The 18,346-nt window shown below is 41.1% G+C and overlaps 1 long non-coding RNA gene across 2 annotated transcripts in view; it reads left to right on the top strand.

Moving 5' to 3' along the window:
* LOC141374892 (uncharacterized) overlaps positions 1 to 17,147 on the top strand; it is a 175,463-nt gene extending 158,316 nt beyond the window's left edge. For both annotated transcript variants that reach the window (XR_012382067.1, XR_012382066.1), the window contains one exon: positions 17,047 to 17,147. This is a non-coding gene — a long non-coding RNA (uncharacterized lncRNA). The remainder of the gene's footprint in view (positions 1 to 17,046) is intronic.
* Positions 17,148 to 18,346: the final 1,199 nt, after the last annotated feature.

The raw sequence follows: 18,346 nt of genomic DNA, 5'->3' as shown, positions 1-18,346 counted from the left end.
CACAATTCACAGCGCTCACCGTAGCACATACCCTCCCCAATGTCTATCACCCAGCCACCCCATCCCTCCCACCCCCAGCCACTCCAGTAACACTCAGTTTGTTTCCTGAGATTAAGAATTCCTCATATCAGTGAGGTCATATGATACATGTATTTCTCTGATTGACTTATTTCACTAAGCATAACACCCTCCAGTTCCATCCATGTCATTGCAAATGGCAAGATCTCATTCCTTTTGATGGCTGCATAATATTCCATTGTGTATATATACCACCTCTTCTTTATCCATTCATCTGTCAATGGACATCTTGGCTCTTTCCACAGTTTGGCTATTGTGGACATTGCTGCTGTAAACATCGGGGTGCACGTACCCCTTCGGATCCCTACATTTGTATCTTTGTGGTAAATACCCAGTAGTGCAATGGCTGGATCATATGGTAGCTCTATTTTCAACTGTTTGAGGAACCTCCATACTGTTTTCCAGAGTGGTTGCACCAGCTTGCATTCCCACCAACAGTGTAGGAGGGTTCCTTTCTCCGCATCCCTGCCAACATCTGTGGTTTCCTGACTTGTTAATTTTAGCCATTCTGACTGGTGTGAGGTGGTATCTTATTGAGGTTTGGATTTGGATTTCCCTGATGCTGAGCGATGTTGAGCACTTTTTCATGTGTCTGTTGGCCATTTGGATGTCTTCTTTGGAAAAATGTCCGTTCATGTCTTCTGCCCAAGAAATTCTCCACTAACTCTTAATGGTTACCAGGTGTGCCTTTCTGGTCTATTCATTCTGGTTTACTCCTGATGTAGTGTATCTAAGAAGCTGGCCTATGGACATGAGCAGGAGGCTGACTTGTGACATAATGAATGGTTATAAAGGAAAATGTATCAGTCAGGATTCAACCAGAGAAATAGAGCCAGTGGAGATATATATATCAGGAGATTTATTACATGGCATTGTGATTGGCTTATGTGATTGTGAGGGCTGGCTGGGCAAACCTGAAATCCACAAGACAGGCCAGCAGGAAGGGTTGCTGGGACTCTCAGGCCCAAGCAAAGCTGCAGTCCACAGGTAGTATTTCCTTCTCAGGAAAGCATCAGTTCTAATCTTAAAGTCTATCAGCTGATTGAGTTGGAACCACCCAGATTATTTAAAAATAATCTTCTTTGTTTAAAGTCAACTGATTATAGACTTTTCATCATATCTACAAAATATCTTCTGGAACACTTAGACTGAGCATCACAGAAAACAGTACTTAAAAGCTCTTAGAAACGGGTTTGTTTCTTTTTGGGGGGTAGGGGAAGAGGTTATATGGTCTAGGAATACAGTCTTTGAGAAATCAATTTCAAGTGGTTGGAAAACAGTTTTCTAACACTTGAATGTACCATTTGAATTTTAAAAATAACTGATGAGTTTTGCTCTTTCAGATGTATTTATTCTGTATTAATTTCTTATCCTTCTTCCTCCCACTGTTCCCTTTCCCAATACAATTTACTGCATTCTGAACGAGGTGACAGAAGCACCAATGAATTTTTGGTTGTGCAAGCTTCTATATAGCTTTGATTTCCAGCTCATTATTTAAAATTTCACAAACCTATTTACCTTTATTCTTTTGTTAACTCTTCTCAAAAACAAACAAACAGCTACAATGCCTTCTCTCTCTTTTTGTAGTCTTAGGTCCCCGAATGGGCTTCTAGGTAGTACTACCCCACCTTATCCATTACCACCTCATGCAGGAGGCTGGTCAAAATTCACTGTTCTTCAGGTTTCTCTGGCTAGGAGGTGAGCCAGTCAAGTAAATACTGTGTGGGTGGACTTTGTGGACCCTACACAAATAAGATGGGGCACATTCTGATGTAAGCCTTTCCCATTTATGTGACTTTAGTTGTCTGATTTTAGAGTGTTGACTTCTAGTTAGCCTGATCTTCATGAAGTTGAAATCAGCTGGGGGTAGAACCAAAACAACAGAAAAAATCTAGGGGAGTCAGCAACTCACTGATGCCAGTCAGAACAGCTTGCTGTGTGGAGAGGAGTTTCAAGAACAGAGGAAAAAGAGGGCTAGAACTAGTAGCAGTCAATCGAATGAAGGTGATGTTAAGAGAAAGGGAGATATCAGGGAAATGGCAAAAGCCACAAAAGCCAAGCAAACGGGGTGCAGACTGTAAAACGAATGATGTGATGTCTGGAAAAATATGGCAGAAGGACTGAGAAAGGCAAGTTTACTATCTTCACCTGTGATGTACTGACTTCAGTAACGTTATGTTTGGTCAAAAGCTCCTAAGAATTATTTCATCAGGATTTTTTTTTTTAAACTTGCCATTTATCTGTTTCCCCTTCATTAACTCAAGTAAGTATTTTCCCATTGGTTTCTTTCATTTTTTTAGAGATACTTTCAGATATACTTCAGATACACTTTTTCAGGTACACTTCAGATGTACTTTCAGATATACCTCAGATATACTTTCAGATGTACAAACCAGAGGTTCTCAAAATATTGTCCTTGAACTGCCATGTTAATATTGTCTTATAGAACTTATAGAAATGGAAATTCTCAGGCTGAGTCTCAGAACTATTGGACTAGGAACACTGGGAGTGGGGCCCAGCAATCTGTTTTATCAAGGCCTCCAGAAAACTCTGATGCAAGCTCAAGTGTTTTTTTTTTTAAGATTTCATTTATTTTATTTTATTTTTTAAAAAGATTTTATTTATTTATTTTAGAGATAGAGCATGTGCACATAAGTGTAAGTGGGGGAGGGGCAGAGGGAGAGAGAATCTGAAGTGGACTCTGAACTCAGCTTGGAGCCCCACGTGGGGCTCAATCCTACCACTGTGAGATCACACCTGAGCCAAAACCAAGAGTCCGATGCTTAACTGACTGAGCCACCTAGGCACCCCAAAGATTTTATTTATTTTAGAGAGGAGGGGTGGGGAGGGGCAGAGGGAAATGGAGAGAGAGAGAGAGAGAGACTCTTTTTTTTTTTATTATGTTATGTTATTCACCATACATTACATCATTAGTTTTTGATAGAGTGTTCCATGATTTGTTTTTGCGTATAACACCCAGTGCTCCATGCAGAACGTGCCCTCTTTAATACCCATCACCAGGCTAACCCATCCCCCACCCCTCTCCTCTAGAACCCTCAGTTTGTTTTTCAGAGTTCATCCTCTCTCATGGTTCATCTCCCCCCTCCGATGAGAGAGAGACTCTTAAGTGGAGCCTGATGCAGGGCTTGATGTCATGACCCTGAGATCATGACCTGAGCCAAAATCAAGAGTCAGACGCTTAACTGACTGAGGCACCCAGGTGCCCCGATGTAAGCCCAAGCTTAAGAACTACTGGTTAAAATATAAAATCTGTCTTCACGGATGCCAACGTTCAGTGTTCCATACCAAAAGTTTCATTTCTTGAGTTCCTATTAGAGAATGCTGAGCCCAGTGCTGAGTCCATTGCGTCTTGTAGGTCTGTTTATTTGCAGTGTCATCTAGACTCACTTGTGGTACATGAATGTCTTTCCTATTCCTGAAGAAATAAACAGAATTTTTATCCTTGTCTTCTAAGTGCAAGTACAAAAAGTTTTCCTAGCATTTCTGGTCCTTTGTACCTTTGTGCTATCCTTAAAATAAATTCAATTTCTTTCCCGGTCTGAAGCACACATAAGTTATATGTTTAGGGATTTGATATATTGCAAGTGTCCCTTGGGTTCATTTCAGTTGAATTTATAATCAGGTTCCCTAATACCCTCATGCTGGAAGTGACTCTCTCAAGCTTTTGAAGTGATGCACAGCAAATCTTCCTCGAAGGGATCCTCTTACAGAAGTCATGTATATTTGGTCATTCTTGTTCACACTATCCTGTAGTTTTCATGAAACATAAAATAGAATCACCGGTGGTATTGACTTCCTTTCAGTGTCCCTACCTTCTCTCTGTATTACTGTACAATTTTATCTCCATCTTGTCTTTTTTTTTTCTTCTGATATCCTGTTTGTAATACATGTCAGATACACTGTCCATGTGTATTACAGATTTCTTTCTACATCCAGGAATGAGGAGAGGATGGGGTAAATGCAGTAGGAGGATAGATTTATTAGTTGAAAGCTAAGGGATTTCTGATGGCTTTAATTTTCCCTGTGGAGTTGGAAGTGAGGTCCTTTGTTGGAGATTGGAGCAGGGGGTGGTGGAATGAGTGAATTGGAGACATGGAGAAATATGGCCATATAAGGTGGTTAAAATATGGAAATACTCCTAAATTGTGCTGAGTCCCCATTTCCTCTATTCCTGTGCCCTACTTTTATGCAGGACCCCTAGACCTTCCCAAGATCCAGCATCTAGAGGATAGCTCTGCCTGGCCCCAGTGCTACCTATGACCTCTTTTCTGATCAGTGGATGCCCATTTTTTACTGGTAGCTAAATCTTTTGAAGATTACCATGATCAGAGATTTTATGAGAGAGGAAAATATTTGACATAGATGTTATATAGAGTGGGACAGTGAAATGACCATAGAAATGCAGTAGAATTCCTGAAGGCTGTATCACTGGTGCAGTTGCTGGTGGTCGTTATGAATTTATGGTCTTCATCATTATGGGATTTTCTCAGGTGCAGGCAAGGAGAAAGCAGATAGTTGAGTCCATGAGGGGTTGGGGTTTTAGAAGAAGAGTTCAATAAAAAGATAAAGAGGCAGAAAGTAATTCTTATCTCTATTATATCAAGAAAATTTGTAAAAAAAAGTGAACACAAAAGTAGGGTGTTCTTTCAATGGAAGCTTGAAGATGTCCAGAGTACTCTTCTAGGGTTTTTCTCAATCCATGAATTTGTATCTTGCCTTGTCTTTGAGCTACTTCATAACTCTGTAAGTTGTATAAAACTGACAGTAATGAATATTATTTTTGTCCATAAAGATGCAAACTAATTTTGTTCATTGGAGTTGTAATTGGTGCTTATCCTGCGGATATTTATTAGTTTTACATCTTTTACCAAATTCATTTCAGCATTCTTGATTGCCCCCATATATGTTTATTCTCCAGATTCCCCTTTGAATTTGTTTTGTATATCTTACTGGATTCCTTGTGAATTGATGAGTTAAATAAAATCTCTGACCCATGTTCATTTTATGTTTGCGTATGAGTCACAAATATATATATTATATAAAATATGCCTATGAAATATATATAGAAAAATTACATAAAATATGTTAATATGTATAAATAGAATAACAAACAGTTTAAGCTTCTCTTTCTGCTACTGGTCAGGCTGGCATTGTCTATCAACAGATTCGTTCATTCATTCATTCATTCATTCACTTGCTCATTTAGTAGATATTTACAGAACACTTATGTGCTGGGTCCTGAGTTTGGTTTAATGTCTTTATGGACAGCTAGCTCATGCCCTGGCCTCTTAAACCCATTCACTGTGCTGGCATCTTCTTACATCCATCTCTTGCTAGTGTAACTTATTTGGTACATTTTTCCATGGGGGTTGTGATGACCATGTATTGTTTTTCTTAATGTTTTAGAAGGAAACACTTTTTTGGGGAAATAGTCTGGGGACCAGAACCTAGGCCTCTTTGCTTAAGGCTGAGTGCCTTCTCCATTCCTCCAAGGAGCACCCCATCCTGGGGTGGGCCATGCCATGTATTTATTTATTTACCTTGCCTTCTTAAAAGGGTGACAGGAGCTCTAGTGGTCAGGGGAAGTTTACATGAATAAAATAAGTAAAAGAGTTCTTTCAAGTTTACCAAGACCATGACAGAAAGTGCCGTGAAGTAAGAATAGCTGAGCAGAGGGGTTTGTGTGTACTTTCTCAACATTTGCTCTTTTGCCATTTTTCCTTAGAGACTTATTTGCTTCTCCTTGCAGTCTGGCTCCATCCATTTATATTCATTTGAATGTTTGTTTCTCTTTTTCCTTGTTCATTTTCTCTGTAGCCTTCAGTCATTTCTGACAAGGGGATTTTAGCCTCATTTTTTATTGGTTCTTATTTCATTTTCTTTCCAGAGATGAAAAATTCTACTTTACAGGAAAGAAAAGTAGAGTACTTTCCAAAACTTTCGGTCCTGCAGATTGGAGAAAAGATTTGTGGTTCTTTATTATGAAAGATGGAAAGACTCTTGAACATAGAATAAAGAGAGATCACTTATATTAAGAGAAAGAAAAAAAAGAAATGTGCTCTAATGAGAACCACTGTCACCAAAATAAAATCTGAATATATTGGGATGCCTGGGTGGCTCAGTTGGTTAAGCGGCTGCCTTCGGCTCAGGTCATGATCCCAGGGGCCTGGGATCGAGTCCCACATCGGGCTCTTTGCTCAGCAGGGAGCCTGCTTCTCCCTCTGCCTGCAGCTCCCCCTGCTTGTACTCTCGCTCATTCTCTCTCACCTATGCTCGCTCTCTCTCTCTAGCAAATAAATAAAATCTTTAAAAAGAAAAAAAAATCTGAATATATTATCTTCAAATTAAAATACTCTAGAAATCTTAAAATAAGTGTCCCTATTCCATCCTGTAGTACTGACATTTATCTGATTTGTTCAAACAAATAAAAATGAAGTCCTCCTGGGTGTTTCTGATGAAAGCACTGAAAATAAATTGCACTTGAGAATTGTGTTCTTTTACAAATAGAGAAACAGACTCTTCAAAGACGTACAACATGGTTTGACTATTTCACCCAAGTGCAAATTGTTTTTTGAAAAAAAATTAGCTACTCAGAAATGAATTTAAGAAGTGAGTTTCATTGAGAATTTAAAGAATTTTGCAGTCAGACCTGTTCTGATTTTCCTTTGGTGGCAATTTCATATATATTTGGAAAATATATATGAAAATTTAAACTTAAGATAGTAGGGAATTTATTTAATAAAAAGACTAGCCAAAAAAGAAAAAGAAGAAGATAGCAGGAGGGGAAGAATAAAGGGGAGTAAGTCAGAGGGGGAGACGAACCATGAGAGACGATGGACTCTGAAAAACAAACTGAGGGTTCTAGAGGGGAGGAGGGTGGGGGGATGGGTTAGCCTGGTGATGGGTATTAAAGAGGGCACGTTCTGCGTGGAGCACTGGGTGTTATGCACAAATAATGAATCATGGAACACTACATCAAAAACTAATGATGTAATGTATGGTGATTAACATAACAATAAAAAATTAAAAAAAAAAAGACTAGCCAGTTTAAAGAGTTTATGGAAATCATGTTTTGGGGAAAACATGTCTTATGTTGCAAAACTTAGAAATTATTTGGGAAGAATGAGTATAAAAAGAAAAGCCAGTGGCCACTGTCAAACTTATCCAAGGCCCCCCAGATTGATTTTTCAAGTGCTCAGCTGAGATAGGTAGGGCATTACATATGGCACTGACAAGGCTGCAGCTGGGGAAGTCAACTAATCACATCTCCTCTGTAGTTTTCCTTTTCCTGAAACAGCTCACCTCCTTCCCTACATACTCCCTGCAATCTCTGATGGTCAGGCATGTGCCCAGCGAGAGCCTCACAGCCATGGATCCCGGGTCAGATAGATTAATTCTGCCTTCTTTAAAATGGATGTAGCAATTCCTTCAAGAGAACTAGGTTTCCAAGAACTCGAACCCAGATGTTCTGAACAATCCCTGTTGTCACTGAGTTACTTACCCATTACCCTCTTCCATCTGCTAATTTAATTGGAAAAAAAAGATTTACTCATGTATCCTTTTACTTTGGTGACAGATTTTATATATAGGTAAAGTCTGATTTAAATATTTAAATAGACAAAGAGTGGCGGGGGTATGGGGAATCAGGTATGAGAGACACCAAGATGGAGGAGCAGTGAAAATTGGTACTTGGCCTATGTAGGTTGGAAGAGCTACCTCTAAGGGTTTAAAGGCTTGAGATCTCGGAGGGGTTTTATGACAGAATAGGTGGTTGCCAGTTTCAGATAATGCAAAGAAATCAAACGACTACACTTTAGAAAATAATCACCATATTTGTTCATTTTGAGGTTATTGGTAATATTTGAGATGAACATTTCGGTAGAACTGTGAGACAGTTATTCTACTTCAGGAGATGCTGATAGGGTAGCCCTGAGGAAGCAGAATCAGAGATTATAAGTGACACACTTACTAATGTGTGTTAAATGAGGAAAACCTCAGTATGGCCAGAAGGGGCTGATGGAGTGAACTTAGTTTGGGCTCCTATTACAGAGTATTATAGATGGGGTGACTTAAGAAACAGAAATTTACTTCTCACCGTTCTGGAGGCTGAGAAATCTAAGATCAAGGCGCGCATAGATTTAACATCTGGTGAGGGGCTGCTTCTTGGTTCATAGATGGCTGTCTTTCCGCTATGTCCACATGTGGCTGAGGGACCGAGGAGCTCTCTGGGACCTCTTTTATAAGAGCACTAATTCCATTCATGAGGGCTCTACCCTCATGACCTCATCACCTTCCCAAGACCCCATCTCCAAGTGCCATCACATTGGGGATTAGTTTTCAACATGAATTTTGGCAGGACACAGACTTTCAGGCTATAGCAGGAGTCTAGTAAGGTTTTGTCCTGATATTGAAGACCAGAACATAATTGCAGAGAGTGGGAAGAAGTTGATGAAAGGTGTGGGAGGGAGAGAATATTAAGGAAGAAATGACCATGAAAGAAGGAGAGAAAAGCAAAGGTAACCTGGAAGGTAAGATGGGACATGATGTCCGCTGCCGTAGGAGGGAAGAACGGTAAAGTGCCTGTTGTTTTGCGGAGTGCTTCGCCTTTATCCTTTCACTTAATCCTCTCACCATATATAAAACACTCAGATCACTGTTGCTATTTTATAGTTGGGGAAACTGAGGCTTAGAGAGTATAAATCACACAGCCAATAAATTCTGAGACAGAGTTTAAACCCAGGTTTCTTTGGTTCCAGAGTATGTGCGTCATAGCCTTAACATAAAACTGCCAGTATTTAACTGTTTTTTTAAATTTTTTATTGTTATGTTAATCACCATATATTACATAATTTGTTTTGGTGTAGTGTTCCATGATTCATTGTTTGTTCATAACACCCAGTGCTCCATGCAGAACGTGCCCTCCTCAATACCCATCACCAAGATAACCCATCCCCCCGCCCTCCTCCCCTCCAGAACCCTCAGTTTGTTTTTCAGAGTCCATCATCTCTCCTGGTTCGTCTCCCCCTCTGACTTACTCCCCTTCATTCTTCCTCTCCTCCTATCTTCTTCTTTTTCTTTTTTCTTAAAATATGTTGCGTTATTTGTTTCAGAAGTACAGATCTGTGATTCAACAGTCTTACACAATTCACAGCGCTGGTTTTGACCTATAAAAACGTCAATTTCATAGGATCCCACCTAATAGAATTAGTTGAAGTCTGTAAGAAATAAAGTAGGAAAAGCTTTGCTTGATCGCTTTTTATTGCCCAAAAGTCATAGTGACAATCAACAGAGTACACTCTGGCTACTCCATGACGAGAAATTATGTGATAAATGATATTATTTGGCTTACAGAATTCCTAAGGGGACACAGAGCAAAGCCATGAAGCCACACAGCCGGGAGCAAGGCTTTCCTACACTCTGAGGGCTTTTCCAGAAATCTCAAACTCTAGATGATGGAAAGTAACCATTTCTCGCCCCCAAAGTTCCCCTCTCCGATTTTTCTTAATGCCGTCAAGGGTTACCACTATGAGCATAGCCCGACCATCACGAAGTTTTGGTGCTATCATTTCGTCATGTTGCAGTTGATTCACTATGACTCAGGTTGGTTAACTTATTCACCTCCCCCTCTACCCTGTCTCTTTTAGTTGAATACATCTGCCATTTGTTTTCTCATAATTCTACCAGACCCTTTCCCCCTCTAATCCTGCCTGTGTAACACTTGCCTGTTTTTCTAGTTTCTTTTCAAACACTCTGTCTTTCAGATGGGTTTTCATAACCTCCACAGGCAGAATCTTCTGCCCCACTTGTGCCCTCTCCGAACACTGCTCTTCAGGATGCTATGGATCTCATGTGTCCTTACGTTAAAGTGTTGGTGTGACCACTTTCTCCTTCTTTTCTTCCAAAGGTCAGTGCCAGGCTCCCTCCCATGGTTTGTGTTTCCTGTGGCACCCAAAACTGTCATGTATAGCAGGTGTTTAGTACTTGTTTTAAAAGTTCAGCGAACTTTTAGCTCCACAGGCCAACCGAGTGCTTAGTGACAGTGATTGGCTTACTACTTAGTCAAAGAAATAATGGATAAAGCAAGAAAGCAGAAAAAATGGTGGGTTTAAGAGTTACAGGAAAAGTGGATGGGAGTCAAATGGAGAGAAAGCAAGGAAACAAAGCCATTTAAAGTATTTATTTAACAAACTTTTATCGAGTGCCTACAATGAACAAGGCAGTATTCGAGGCCCTGGGAGAGGGCACTGAACAATTAGACAAGGTTTCTGCTCTCAAGGACCCTGTGTTTTAGTGGGGAAAGGGAGAGAGACAGGAAGCAGATACGTATCTAAAATGGCAGGCTGTGGCAAGTGCTGTAAGAAAAGTAAATCAGGGCGGGAAACTAGTGGATGGTGGGGATGAGAGACACAACAGTGCATGGTCAGGGAGGGTATCATTTGAGCAGAGATCTGAGTGAAGTCAGGGATTTCTGGACAAATGACATTGTACCAGAGGATGTATAAGAGCTGAAGCTTGTGCTGGAATGTTTGATGCATGCTTCGCACAGTGGAGGAACAACAAGTAGACCAGTGTGACTGGAGCAGAATGAAGGGCAAAGGGAATGGTAGGAGACAGGGTCAAAGTTACAGTTGACTTAAGAGAACCACAAAGAACTGCCTCGCACCACTGGGCCTGCACACTGCTGTGTTATTCCTGTATGAACAGGCTTTTGGCATAAATGTGATTTGGTGATTAGGAATAATACTTACTCCCCCATACACCATGTTTCCGTAGAGTGGAGTGCTACCTCCCAGGAGTAAAGAATGGAAGTATGGAAGCCATACTTTAGCATGGCAGTGGTGACCGTGCTAGTCCCTGCACACCTCCTGGGTAGCTAGGATAGGTCAGGTTTGCTCTGTGTGACCAGCTGAGCAAATTTGGATTTGGCCTCAGTTCCTCGTGGCATTCTTCAAACCAACTTTGTAGAGCTCTGTCCTCTAGGAAGATTGTACTTGGTCACGTCTTTGGGTACCTCAGACTTCCAGGGGAACCAGTTAGAGGCATTACCCCAGCAGTCAGCTTTTTGTGTCAGCCTTCCTTTTTCACATCTCATTCTCATCTCTCTTTGCAGGGTTTTCTAACCTCGGCATTACTGATATTTTGTGCCAGATAATTCTTTGTTGTGAAGGGTGGTCCGCACAGGGGGAGGATGTCTAAGCTGTATCCCTGGTCTCTACCCCCTAGATGCTGGGAGCAACCCCAGTCCCCAGGCATTTGCCAAATGTCTCCTGGGGATCAAAATTGCTGACATTAGAAGCCAGTGTCTTAATGAATACAGGGACTTTGGGGAATGGAAGATTCCAGAAAGAGAGCAATGAATATGTGCTCCATAATGACACAAACAATTACCTTTCTTCCTGAGAAATCAGAAATTTTCTGCAGCATACTATTATCTTCCTCCCAAAACTATAGATAGGCCCTTTATTTTTTATTTTTTTAAAGTTCCTTTTTTGATTGTTTACAAAGTTGTGGCTCAGGTGAATCAATACATTTGAAAATAATTTTCTCCCCCAAGTGAGAATAAGAAGTCAACAACAACAACAACAACAACAACAAAAAGAATAGCAAGACTTGGCTTTTTTCCTCTTATGACCAGGCAGTTTTTCTATAGTCATGATGGTAAATGGCTTGTGCACAAAGATGATTTTAACTATAGAGTGTTGATGCATCCAGGTCAAATAGCTATCTTTGAGGTATATTCATCCTTCCTCTGTAGGCATTTCAGAGTGCAGAATAGCTTCCCTTTTTATCTTTCTGTTGTATTCTTTATGGCACCAACAGTTAGAGAATTTATAAAGCTTTCCAGATGGCAAAGAGCAAATAATGCTGCAGTTACTTTGAACTTGAATCTATCCAATAGTTTTTTCCACTTGAAGAGATGGAACATAGTGTGTTATTTGTAGTAAAACCTAGCATTTTTAGAAAGAATGCCAGTCCTAAGAACCAAATAGGTTAAATGATCTATTGTCTTTTTTTTTTTTCTTAAATCATTTTTCTCTTCAAGTGCTTTCTCGTCTTCTGGTCTCTGGGGAAAACTCTGGATCCTCTGGTCCACTTTTTTTGGGTTCCGAAATGAAGGTGTTCTGATATAGATGATTTAATCATTTGACTGACATATGTTTACAGCACCTGCTTCCTGCTAGGTACTAAGCTCTGCTTTCATACTACAATGGTGAGCAAACCAGAAGAGGTTCAACGTTCCTGCCCTCATGGGGCTTAGACTAGATGGGGAGACAGACATATTTATACATTTGCACGATATTAAATTATAAATTGTGACAAATGTTATGAAGGAAAGTATAGAAAAGAATAAAATTGTGTACTAGAGACACAGAGAAGGTCTTTAGGAATGACCTGGAGTCTGGAATCCCCCCATTGTACATTTCTAATCTATGTAGGAAATAATAGAAGCTACTTTTTGAGACAGTGAGGAGTCCAAATGGGTTGTGAATTTTTTTCTTCCAACATATGGGAATCATAATGTCACAATAAACCTGTTGATAGGAAATTCCTCCCGAATGAATTTAGTGTTGGCATATGCTAGACTCCAGACTGCACGCTCATGAAGGTGAAACTGTAGCGTATTTTTTTTTTCTGTTCCTTTTGTCCTACCACCTTCATATAGATGACACTGTGTTTATTTAGATGTGGCCTATGGCTCTAAATTCCAATGTGGTCTAGGTTCTAATCTGTGCTTTTGTTTGAGAAATGATTTTGTTTGAGAAACGATATGTTGGTTGATTCTTGAATTGTAAATTTCTTCCATCTTTACCTATAGGGTAGTTCTAGGGATTTGCTTGGGTTTGTTAAATTCTGTAAGAGGGGAGCCAAGGCTATGATAAATTTGTGTTTTCTATTGACTCTTTTCAAATTGAGCAAATGGATCACGGAAGAGTTAGGGTTAGAAAAATCATGACTGGAGGAGCTGAAGGAACATATTTTTGACAGAAAATGTCCTTGCCTTTATCTGCTGAAGGTAGAACCTAGACATTAGCTAGCCAAGGTTAAATGCTTTGATGGAACCAAGCAGAGTAAGTAGTACAAAGAACTAGGGGAAGAGATATGTTTTCATATATATTTTAGGATTTTCATTTTCTGTGGGTCAATAGAAGAGGAATTTAATTTAGAAAAAAAATTAAATTGATAATGTAAAATTTTTTTATTGTTAAAATTTCAGGCATTTGGACAAATGTAATGAGATTAAGGCATTTACATTCTTGAGGTTATATTTTCTGAGTTGTCGTCATACTCGGTTCACATCATTTAACCCTTTTAGGTATGCTTAGGATATGGGAGAAAACATGTCTTAGACTGTGAACAATGTGGGCTTCAGTCCTGACTCATCTTGCAGACTTCTACAACAATATGAAAACATGTTTTTTTTTTTATTTTTTAAGATTTTATTTATTTATTTGAGAGAGAGAGAATGAGAGATAGAGAGCACGAGAGGGAAGAGGGTCAGAGGGAGAAGCAGACTCCCTGCTGAGCGGGGAGCCCGATGTGGGACTCGATCCCGGGACTCCAGGATCATGACCTGAGCTGAAGGCAGTCGCTTAACCAACTGAGCCACCCAGGCGCCCTGAAAACATGTTTTTAAATCAAGAGTGTTTCTACCTAGTTGTTTTCTTGGTTCCAACAGATAGATGGGGTCAGTGTCAGGATTTGGAAAATTAGGCATAACTTTTTTGACTGACTGCCCCTGAGGTTTACAGGAAAAAGGACAAAATGTGATATATTACTGGCCTTAAGGCCGCCTTTCATCCCTTTGCCAAGGATGGGTCAAAATTACAGACAAGGACGTTTACTGAACCAAAGGGTTACAGGGTTTTGGTGGAGTGCTGACTTGGGCTTCTGTTGGGCTTGTCATAAGGATACCTGACAGCTTCGTCCAGCATCCATGTCCTCCCCCTTCTGCAACAAGATTCTCCTCTCCCAAAGGTAATCACTCTTCATCGATTCCTTATGATCTGGGTAAGACAATCGCTCAAGATGCACCAGCGCTCTGTCCATTGTTGAGCAGTGACTCAAGCAAGACCAGTGGAATCCCTCCTCAGAATTTGAGTTTAGGCCAATGCTCCTTTTCCTGCATCATGAAGACCCACATGATTGCAGGTGCAGGGCCCTCTCTTTGGGAAATGTGATTAACTAGATTTTAAAATCAGTTCAGAAAAGAATGATTGTGGGATGGAAGAGTGTTGGAGTGGAGTCATTTTTAAATGTTAGAGATGGAAAGAGACCCTCTCTGAGATGCTGCTCCCCAGATCCTCAGGGCTGTTCTAGTTCTTGTCCTTCCTAAGGATTTTATGCAGTTCTTCATCTCCCTACTGTTGTGGTTACGTTCGGCAGACTATGTTCTGGTTCTCGTGATGAGAGCCCTAACTAACTAGTATGCTTTTGTTATTTCCGTTGAGATGGACTGTCTTTGGATGGACCCCTTTGGCTTGCTCTCCTTATGCCTCTGGAATCTATGCCCTTCTGGGAGAGGGCTGTGGCGAGGGGCAAAGGAGGCTGCCAGACTTGAATTTAGTGTAGACTCCTTTGGTACCTCTGGGCCTCCACATAACCCAGTCTTGTTCATCTGGCCTAGAGGTTCTTCATCAGGACTTGAGGTAAATCTATTTAGCAACAACAACAACAACAAAATGAGCATTTTGCCCTCCCTGTCCTCTGCATATATCTTGCTCCTGAACCTATAGTGGTACTAGGTGGCCGGTTGAGGTGGAAGAATTCTAACAAAACGTGGCTGAAGGTGGCACAAAATAAAACCGTGATCTTAAATGATTTCACAAAACTTGATGAGATCAGGAGGACCCATATTTTCGCTTTACATACGCATAGACTACTGCTCGGAGCCTCTGGTACAATGGCGTTGGGATAGAACTCAGACCACTTCGTCTGGTGCTCTGTCTCCTGCATTATTGAGGCCACATCCTATATTTTGATTCACTGTGGATTAAGGTTCTATTTTAGAGATTTTAAAATTAGACTGGCTTCTGGGAAGAAATTGCTTGTTGAGTGTGCTTAGTCCCTGCCCTCACGTATTGTGAATAATCCATTTATATTGTTCTAAGTACTTGCTTGCAAATGTTAACTTGAGCTATATAAATTTGCCGTTTGGAAGGTGAAAACCTGCCGAGTGTTCCATGTGATTCAAGTCGTACTGTTGAGAGGCTGGTCTCCTCCCTTACTACTGTCGCCTCTCACTAAGCTACACTGGTGTCCCCAGTACCATCACACAGATCGTTCCTGCCTCAGGGCCTTTGAACTTTCTATTGTCTCTGCCTTGATTGCTCTTCTTTCAGATAATGACCCCTGTCCTTGCTTTCTTCAGAACTTTTCTGCAAATATTACTTTCTCAAAGAGGCCTTCATTTACTATACCGTCTAAAATTTCAGTCCCCTGTCCTGACCAAGTACACATTTTCTAACCCTTTCTCTGCTTTACTCTTTCCCGTTACAGCCCGGCACTATGTTATAGACTAGGTATAGCTGTTATTTGTGTGTATTGTGTATCTCTGTCTTATAACGTAAGTTCCAAGTGGGTAGGGGTTTTAGTTTATTTTGTTCACTGCTGTATCTCCAGCATCTAAAATAGTGCCCTGACACACAGTGAATGTTCCACAGTGTATGCTGAATAAATGAGTGTGAAGTAACAGGGAGCTGACGGTATCCATGGGCCCAGATCTTTGAAAACACCACGCTGGGAATTTTCACTCTGTTTTGTGCCAAAAAAGGCATCGTGGAGGTCTCTATAGTAGCTACGGCACAGAGAATGAGGGAGAGGCCGAGGAGACGAAATTACCTACTTCTTTCCTGTTCAAACAGGAATACTCAGCTTCTGTCTCTCTTATATGTTGGGTTTCTGGTAAGATTTCATCAGGAAAAATGTTTGTGCAAACGATAACAATTTGAAGCCACTGATTTGGGATAACAGGAAAAAAAATGTTTACAGATCATCATGTAGTTGCGAGCCTAAAATACTGTGATTATCAGTGTTTCCTCACCATCCACAAGGAGAGTGTGATAAGGGGGCTGTTCTCAGGAGTTAGCTGCAGAAGTCCCAAAGTCAAGGAGCGTCATCTTTGACAGAGTTCAAAAATTGTTCTTAAAATATGAAAGTTATTTTGTTCTAAGGAATTGTTCAAAGGCCCCTCTCCTTCATTTCTAAGTTTATTAGTTTATATTAACCAGGTGTTGAAAATCCTTAGCGGGAAAAAGGGGGCAACTGTGTTATTCATGTAGTTACTTTTTGCTTGGAAATTGACCTGAGGGCTCTACTAGCCAGGAGCAAGGGAGGTAGGTATGAGGAATAGCAGGTCTTAGTCTGCATTCCCCCAAATTCATGAATTTTCAACACATTTCTAAACATATAATGACATGAAAATTGTTACGGCCACGATATAAAGTTTTTAGGAGAATCTACGTGAAGCAAGATGGTGAATCATGCAGAGAAAATAATCGACAGATGTCTTTCTCTGTTTGTTCTCCCAGTAACCTGGCCCAGAACCCCACCAGGGGGCTGCCTCTGAGTCACCTGACAAGCTGGTTTCACATCTGAGGGGATACCGGCCACAGATGTACAATCCAGGGTCACACAGCCAAATACTTGGCAAGGTTAGGATTAGAACACAGATCCCCAAGTGCTGCCTTAATCCCCTGTTTCTTCATCATGAGCTGTTTCCCTCTTAAAAGTCCTTCAGAACGGCGATGCACATTATATGTCAGCATCCAGCTGTGCTTTCTTAAAAATGCAAACATATAAAGCAAACATTAGAAACTCTCACTGACCTATCTGTGTTTGCAAATTCAAAGGAAACGTGCTAGCCACGGTAAGCATTAGTTAGATCATAACTCGTGATTCTTAGAAGAATAATTGACTAATATTTAACTAATCATACATAATTCTTAGGATGGAAGAAATACCATTTATCATGCAACTGAGAACTTGTAAGACTACCAGGGAAAAAACTGATGGGGACAGAAAAAAGAAACGTCTCCACGTCAGTGACAGCAGGGTGAACAAAATCCTGATGAGTGACGATGAGAGCCTCCAGGTCAGTAAGAAAGGGGGAGGAAAGGGGCCCAGTGCTCTCACAACATGGAAAATGCAGCTGCTGTAGTGAAATGAACTTCTCCAAGTATTGTTTTCTTGCCCTCACATTGTTTCTGGTAAACAAACATAGTGGTTCTTAACCCGTTTTGATCAAGCAGTCTTTTGGAAATCTGGCTAAAATTATAGACTATCTTCCCAGAAAAAATGCCCCCAGGCACAGTGTCCTCAAAGGCCACACACAAGTGGTGTGCAGATATAGAACTTTCCTCATTTACCTACCATTGCGCTCCATCTCTATCTCAAGCCTGCATCCTGCCCGATAGCAGGCACCTAATCCGGCTCCCGGCAATGCGCCATCCCTTTGGTGACTTCTCGGTGCTTTGGGGTGTAAAATAACAACAACAACAACAGCAGCAACAACAACAACAACATCTGTTTTTTCCCCCCTCTTCTTTCTTCTCCTGGGGTTTAATTCTAAAGTCTGGGGCCCTGCTTCTTGTTTTTGATCTGCCTTGAGCAGGTACCGCCGAGACATCGGGCCAGCATGTTGGGGCTCCTGGTCCTCGGTTCCTTCAGCACTCGCTTCCCTTGCCAAGGCAGCTGTGTCCCCGTCGTGCTCCTGCAGGACAGTCCCTGCTGCTGTTGACTGCCGTGGGTTTCTGTGCTATCCGATTCTCTCTCTCAGGGCCTGGGAAGGTAGGGCTGCTTTCCTGCTTCTGTGGAACTGAGGAGCCTGGGGGCTTGTCCAGGCTCTCTCTGCCCATCACCCCTGCTCACTGCGCATACGTGCAGCTTGCGGCTCTCCCCCTTCGCGGGTAATCCTTAAACCCCTGACCTCAAGACACAGTTTCTTTTCCAGTCCTTGGGGGGTGGGCAGGTGCAGGACTTCCGACAGCTCCGCCCTTCTTCCAGTTCCCTTTCCCCATGGCAGTGTGGAGGCTCAGGATGGGACAGGAGAAATAACTTGGTCATCAAGTATTCTTCGAGGAATTGAGGAATATGTATATGTATTTCCTTATTTAAAAAACAGTAAGAGTAAATGAAAAAGTAACAACATTAATTACAATAGGGGATGAGTGGCCATGGAGTAAAAGGGATGGGGAAGTGAATGAGACATCCGAGTGTACGTTTTTTAATAATTTGGACTTTTAAACTG

The sequence above is a fragment of the Callorhinus ursinus genome, unplaced genomic scaffold (genome assembly GCF_003265705.2).
Source record: "Callorhinus ursinus isolate GAN/ISIS: 27379988/994484 unplaced genomic scaffold, GSC_fseal_2.0 scaffold23, whole genome shotgun sequence".
NCBI lineage: Eukaryota > Metazoa > Chordata > Mammalia > Carnivora > Otariidae > Callorhinus > Callorhinus ursinus.
This window is presented reverse-complemented; position numbering and strand designations above follow the sequence as displayed.